This window comes from Martes martes (genome assembly GCF_963455335.1).
Source record: "Martes martes genome assembly, chromosome: 1".
In the NCBI taxonomy this organism is placed as follows: domain Eukaryota; kingdom Metazoa; phylum Chordata; class Mammalia; order Carnivora; family Mustelidae; genus Martes; species Martes martes.
The window spans coordinates 188851247-188859137 of NC_137888.1; the positions used below are offsets into that span (position 1 = coordinate 188851247).

A 7891-nucleotide genomic window follows, 5' to 3' on the forward strand; every position below is an offset into this window, starting at 1 on the left:
TTATTTTTTTAAATTTCTTTTCAGTATATCAGAATTCATTGTTTATGCACCACACCCAGTGCTCCATGCAATACGTGCCCTCCATAATACCCACCACCAGGATCACCCAACCTCCCACCCTCCGCCCCTCCAAAACCCTCAGATTGTTTTTCAGAGTCCATAGTTTCTCATGGTTCATCTCCCTCTCCAATTTCCCCCAACTCCCTTCTCCTCTCCATCTCCCCATGTCCTCTGTGTTATTTCTTATGCTCCACAAATAAGTGAAACCATATGATAATTGACTCTCTCTGCTTGACTTATTTCACTCAGCATAATCTCTTCCAGTCCCGTCCATGTTGATACAAAAGTTGGGTATTCATCCTTTCTGATGGAGGCATAGTACTCCATAGTGCATATGGACCACATCTTCCTTATCTATTCATCCATTGAAGGGCATCTTGGTTCTTTGCACAGTTTGGTGACTGTGGCCATTGCTGCTATGAGCATTGGGGTACAGATGGCCCTTCTTTTCACTACATCTGTATCTTTGGCTTAAATACCCAGTAGTGCAATTGCAGGGTCATAGGGAAGCTCTATTTTTAATTTCTTAAGGAATCTCCACACTGTTTTCCAAAGTGGATGTACCAACTTGCATTCCCACCAACAGTGTAAGAGGGTTCCCCTTTTTCCACATCCTCTCCAACACATGTTGTTTACTGTCTTGTTAACCTTGGCTATTCTAACTGGTGTAAGGTGGTATCTCAATGTGGTTTTGATTTGAATCTCCCTGATGGCTTGTGGTGATGAACATATTTTCATGTGTCTGTTAGCCATTTGCATGTCTTCATTGGAGTAGTGTCTGTTCATGTCTTCTGCCCATTTTTTGACATGATTATCTGTTTTGTGTGTGTTGAGTTTAAGGAGTTCTTTATAGATCCTGTATCAGCCTTTTGTCTGTATTGTCATTTGTGAATATCTTCTCTCATTCCATGGGTTTACCTCTTTGTTTTGTTGACTGTTTCCTTTGCTGTGAAGAAGCTTTTGATCTTGATGCACTGTATTGATTTTTAATAATATAATTCAACAAAAAATGAAGCGTGGGGGCTCCTGGGTGGCTCAGTGGGTTAAAGCCTCTGCCTTTGGCTCAGGTCATGGTCCTGGGATCGAGCCCCACATCGGGTTCACTGCTCAGCAGGGAGTCTGCTTCCTCCTCTCTCTCTGCCTACTTCTCTGCCTACTTGTGATGTCCTTCTGTCAAATAAATAAATAAAATCTTTAAAAAAAAAAAAAGAAGCATGAAGAGGCCCCATATTCCAGTGGAGGTTATGTCCATATTCTGCTGGATGACCTGTATAGCAAAGCACTAATGCCACTAAGTGCTTACCATTTGTGTAAACACCTTATGAAAGCTGATTATCATTTAAGTTACAAAGTTGTTCCTTAATTTTCTTCTGACATGTTTGTTTTAGATGCATTGCCAGTAGTTCAAAACTGTATTACTGAGTAGCAACTGTTGACTCCCACTGTGTCTTTTTTTTGTATTTGATACTAACAGACACTTTTATTTTCAGTGTGTTGTCACATAAATTTATTAATTACTCAAGTAGTTTGAAAAGTTGTCCCAGACTTTGACCTGTGAATTAACTAATGGAAATTGTAATAGAAATGGAAATTCATTTAAAGCTGACTGAGAGCTCTTGAAAATATCTGGGATGATCCAGTTTGTTTCTGGTCTGTGTTTATGACATTAAAAGGAAACCAAAGTTGAGATGTAAATGAATAAACATCAGCACTGGAAGGTATTGTATAACCTACATAAGTGCTGGGGCCATATCTAGTTCAGTCTTACAACAAGAGAGCAAATGAACTTATTGAAAAGTAACTTTTTTTACATTAAAACAAAACAAACTTTATATTGATTATCAGAAACAAAAAAGTAACATTAAACAGAATAATGTATTCTTGGCATAGGCTCTTTTTTTTAACATCTTAATTTTTTTTTTTTTTTGGAAAAGTAATTTATAATTTTACTTAGGTCTTTTCAAAAACTTTGAGCATTCTTTTATTCGTTACACATGGCAACCATTCTTTTTTTTTTTTTTTCCATATAATCAGTTCCTGGTTTCATTGATCTCTTCTATTGTTTTTTAGTTCCTATTTCATTTATTTCTACTCTAATCTTTATTACTTACTTTCTTCTGCTGGTTTTAGGCTCCATTTTTTGTTCTTTTTCTAGCTCCTTTAGGTGTAAGGTTATGTTGTTTATTTGAGATTTTTCTTGTGTCTTGAGGTAGGCCTGTATTGCTGAAAACTTCTCTGCTGTGTTTGTTGTATCCAAAGATTTGGAACCATTATGTTTTCATTTACAATTGTTTCCATGTATTTTTTTTTTAATTTCTCCTTTGATTTCCTGGCTGACCCATTCATTGTTTAGTAGCATGTTGTTTAATTTCCATGTATTTGTGGCCTTTCCAAATTTTTTTCTTGTAGGTGACTTCAAGTTTCATAGCGTTGTGGTCAGAAAATATGCATGATATGATCTTTTTGTACTTGTTGAGGATTTGTGATCTATTCTGGAGAATGTCCCATGTGCACTTGAAAAGGATGTGTAGTCTGCTGCTTTAGGATAGAACGTTCTGCATATATCTGTTAAGTCCATCTGGTCCAGTGTGTTATTCAAAGTCATTGTTTCCTTGTTGATTTTCTGCTGAGATGATCTGTCCACTGATGTAAGTGGGATGATAAAGTCCCCTAGTATTACTATATTATTATCACTTAGTTCCTTTATGTTTGTTATTGTTTTATATATTTGGGTGCACCCATGTTGGGGGCATGAATATGTACAATTGTTAGATCTTTTTGTTGGGCAGTCCCCATTATTATGACATCATACCCTTCTTCACCTCTTGTTACAGTCTTTGGTTTAAAATCTAGTTTGTCTGGTGTAAGTATGGCTTCTCTGGCTTTCTTTTTTGTCATCCATTGCATTATAAATGTTTCTCCATTTCCCACTTTCAATCTGCAGTTGTCTTTGGGTCTAAAATGAGTCTCTTGTAGGCAGCATATAGATGGATCTTGTTTTATTATCCATTCTGATACCCAGTATCTTTTGATTGGGGCATTTAGTCCATTTCCATTCAGAGTAATTATTGATAGATGTGTATTTAATGCCATTTTATTACTTGTTTTGTTGTTGCTTCTGGAGATCATCTCTTTCTTTGATCTGGATTTTATTACTTGTTTTGTTGTTGCTTCTGGAGATCATCATCCTTTCTTTGTCATATTTGATCTTTCCTTTCTACTGAGTCTCCTTTAATATGTCTTACAGGACTGGTTTAGTGGTCACAAACCCCTTTAGCTTTTTTTTGTCTGGGAAACTCTGTCTCCTTCTATTCTGAATGGCAGCCTTGCTGGATAGAGTATTCTTGGCTGCAGATTTTTCCCATTCAGCATGTTGAATATATCATGCCACTTTCTTCTGGCTTGCCAAGTTTCTATTGAGAGATCTGCAGCTAGCCTTATGGATCTTCCCTTATAATTTAGGGACTTCTTTTGTCTTGCAGCTTTTAGCTTTTTTTCTTTATTGCTATATTTTGCAAATTAAATTATGATCTGTCTTGGCGTTGGCTTGCTTTTGTTGATTTTGATGGGAGTTACCTGTGCCTCCTGGATCTGGACGTCCAGATCAAGGAGGTTTTCAGTTATTATTTCCTCAAGTAAATGTTCTCTCTCTTCTTCTTCTGGGACTCCTAAATACTAATGTAATTACGTTTGATGGAGTCACTGAGTTCCCTATGCATGTCAACTGTTCTTAAAATCCCCTTCCATTCTTTTTCTCTTTCTAGTGATCTTTCACTTTGCCCTGCTCAGGAGTCAAGTATTCTCTTTCACCCCTTCACTTTCCTTGCTATACTCTTTATATTAAGGGTGTGGACTTGGGCTTTTTCCCCCTCTTGTTTTTATCCCAATCTTCCAGTTCTGTTTTTGTTATCTGTCACGTAATTCTGCATCACAAAAATTAATAGTTCTTTTAGAAAGGGGGTAAAGGGAAAGGTCAAGTACAATAAATTTCTTTTCTGGGGGAATGGAAGGTTTGGAACACTAATATTTTAACCAAATTTGTCATTAGTGCACTTAAAAAAATTGATTAAATCCAATGCTTATTAAATTCATTGTTAATACCAACCTGAGAACAAAGCATTATTAATTCCTTTGAAAATAAACTCCGTGTTCAGTGAATTTAATAAATAGGAGAAGTAGAAGCCAAAAAGGATGGAATTCATTAATTTGGGACAAAGGTAGAGTAGAATACTAGAGAAAATCCGCAGATCACAAAATTATAATATAGTTACTGAACAAATATGCACCCTCAGGGAAACATGATCAGGGGGTCACAGAGGACATTGAATAATAAAGCAACTATGTAGCACTAATGAAGACCAAGCTGAATTCAGAAATAAATTAAGAGAAATGGCAAGACTTTCTTTCCTTCATATTCATTCTAGGAAGATATTTTCTAGCTCTTATACTCATTTTTTAGGATTCAGGAAAATTTCAGCTAAGTTTGGATGATAGTCACAGGTATGATTAATCATTTTTGGAAAGAAAAAACTGGAGTGTGATTTTTACAGGAGAGGATGTCTTCATTTGTGGCTTTAAGAACTGATTGATATAATAGTGAGGCATATTTGGTTAGTCTCTGGGAAAAAAATTATCACATGACATGAGATAGCAGAAAACATTAAAAATTTTTTTTTTAATTTTTAAAAGATTATTTATTTATTTATTTATATGGGAGGGAGAAGGAGAGGGGGGGAGAGAGAATCAGAGCAGGGGCAGGGGCAGGCAGAGGGAGAGGGAGAAGCAGACTCTCCACTGGGAAGGGAGCCTGACTTGGGACTTGATCCTAGAACTCTGAGATCATGACCTGAGCTGAAGGCAGATGCTTACTTAGCTGACTGAACCACCCAGGGCCTCCCCCGTCACCTTTTTAAAAAAAATAGACGGTGTGTTGAATCATGGTCTGGGGAAGGCTTAGGAGTTAAGTTTTATTTTTGGGTTTTTAACAACTGTGGAGGCAGGAATAAGAATGCTCTGGATTAATACGTGTAGGGTTTTTCCTGATGCAGAGTCAATGATTTTGTGAAGTGTCTTACAAAAATCTATTCCCAAGATTGCACAAAACACCTTCATTCCTCTTTGTGCATACATACGATTTATTTCTTGTTTCTGGAACTTACTACTTAATGCTTCTGCTAAGTTCATGAATATTTTAAATCAATTACTTAATCAATGGAGACATTTTTCTCCTATTATATTTGGCTAATTTAACATTTGGCCAAATCAGAATGGTTGAATAAGATTCTACCAAATGTTATATCTTTGTAGTCTTTTAAAAGATATTTGCTAGGATCCATATATTCCTAAAGAGAGTTGAGGTTTTTTTCAACAAAATCACCTAGATCACAACTGCTCTTGCCTTATTTTGAAATAAGCAGTACATCTTTTAAATGTGTACACAAGTTTTATTTATTTTACCATTATCTCTCTCTCAATAACTAGAGAGGTATACATACATACTTGTGTTAACCCCAGTGTGTTCGGATTGATGTAGACTGTAACTTAACCTTATGTCCTGAAACTATGCCATAGTGGCGTACTCTAAACTAGAACCCTCATATTGTTACCTTCTTTGGGTGAGAAGAGAAGGATGAATACTGTATCCTTCTTTCTTGCTTATCATGGCATGGTTGTGTTTCTCTTTAACACAGAGGAAAGGAAATTCATTATTGGTTTCCCTTCATTTTATTTCAGATAAATGTAGGATTTTTACTAAGCTTACAAGAAATTGTATATAGACCATGTGGGGAAGTAGCCTGTGCTATCAATAGATAAGGTTTCTAGTTATCCTTATTTATCAATTTTCTAGGTATTACCATGTTGTCCTTTTGAATTTCAGCTTGGGGAGTAAATGCTCAAAAGTTTCAATATCCAACAGGACAAGAACTGGTAGACTAAAGGGACTTTCTTCTGGTTGCTTTAGAGGACAAACTATTTCTAAGACTTGCGAAGCTATTTTGGTTGAGAACACAGAAATGATAATTTTGTCTCTCAGTGGCATTTATAAGGAACGATTTATAGTGGTAGAAGTCTCTCTTTGGATTATGTGTTTTTTTTTTTAAGATTATTTATTTATTTATTTGACAGACAGAGATCACAAGTAGGCAGAGAGGCAGGCAGAAAGAGAGAGGAGGAAACAGGCTCCCTGACGAGCAGAGACCCTGACTCGGGGCTCGATCCCAGAACCCTGGGATCATGTCCCGAGCCGAAGGCAGAGGCTTTAACCCCCTGAGCCACCCAGGTGCCCCTGGATTATGTTTTTATTAACCTTCTTCTATTGAATAGATTTGTGCTTTGATGTTATTTTGACATAATAAGATGATTGTTTCATTTTCCATCAATGAGGCAAAAGACCCACCTTATAAGCATTTCTACCCTGTGGCATCACCTGAATACCTCTGAGTCATGGCTTCAGTTCAGCCCCTGAGTCAGAGAGAATTCTCTCTGGAGTTTTCAGCTAGAGTTTTCCAATCCTAGCTTGCTATCACATTGCCTGGAGAACTTTTTTGACTCCATTCCTACTCATGTTTTAAACCATATTCCCTTCCTTCCTCACTTTCTGGGGACAAAGCTGATGCAGCCTAGCTTTGGAATGCCTGACTACAGGGCACTTGAATGCAAATCTCTGGTGCTTCTAAGATAGTATTCTGCTCCATAGATCTTTTCTAGTCTGGAGGTCAAAGTAGTGGGGAACCTTAAGCTCTTAGTAGTGCCCCTGACAATTTAAAGTGGTACATCAGTGGAGAAGCATATCTTCCCAGGGGAGTGGATAGAGGGTTATAAGGATGCTCCTCAGCTCTTAAATTACTGACCACCTGGAAAATCTTTCAGATGACTTGAGCCCATGCCTTCTCTTTTAGATATCGTGCCCATGTTAATTTGAGTTTTCATTCTTTCAGGTTGCGTGGACGCTCATTTTTCTTAAACGCCTGTCTCCTCTGCCTAGCAAGGTAAGAAAAAGATACATAAAAACTCATTTAATTTATCTAGATTCTTTAATAGGTTTAATCAACTTTCTCATTTGCCATTTGAATATGAAAGACTTTTTGAATATCAAAAATTTCATGTACCTTGAAAAGAAGCTTATGGGTGTCATTGGCTGCCTGGTTGGTAAAATGACTTTGGTGAGGGAGAATGTTAGCAATATATGAATGAAAGATCCTGATTTGGGTGTTATTTGGGCTAAGGTAGAAGAGAAGTCAAACTCTGAATTATTTTTTTCTCTGGTGGGAGATCAATACTGTCTAGACATGGTCTCATTATGACTTTGCATTGACTAAGGCAGATTCGGTCAACAGTGGAGCCGACATTCCTGTAATCCAGGCTGCTGGTGGGATATTTGTGTTGCCTGTTACTACAGAGAACCTCTGGTTCACTGGTGTCCAATCTGTGTATCCCAGCGTCATCCCTCTCAACTGTAGGGTTAGCCTAGATGACAGCATATGCCAACTCCTGACCTTTTTTTTTTTTTTTTTTTTTAAGAATCTGAATCCTAGAAGTCCTGGGAGCTGCTCTCTAGGATTTCCTGGCATGCTTGGTGATAGTTGCATAGGGCATGAGAGGAACTTTGGAGCATTTGAATCCTCTGTGGTCTATGAAACATAAAACCAAAGACAGTCATACAAGTCACATGTAGAGGCGTCAGGCCACATCTAAAAGCCCAGCTATATTCCCTGTCATACACCTGCCTCCTAATTAATTTCTACAAATAATATTCTCATAGATGGAAACATCACCAGTTTTATATTCAGATTAATTCTCATTTATAAGAAATTTTCATCTATTTGAGTAT

At 37.2% G+C, this 7891-nt stretch overlaps 1 long non-coding RNA gene across 1 annotated transcript in view; it reads left to right on the forward strand.

Moving 5' to 3' along the window:
- The window catches only part of LOC308347467, a 385072-nt gene extending 378023 nt beyond the window's left edge, over positions 1-7049 (forward strand). The window contains exon 4 of the long non-coding RNA XR_013967248.1: positions 6999-7049. This is a non-coding gene — a long non-coding RNA (uncharacterized lncRNA). The remainder of the gene's footprint in view (positions 1-6998) is intronic.
- Positions 7050-7891: the final 842 nt, after the last annotated feature.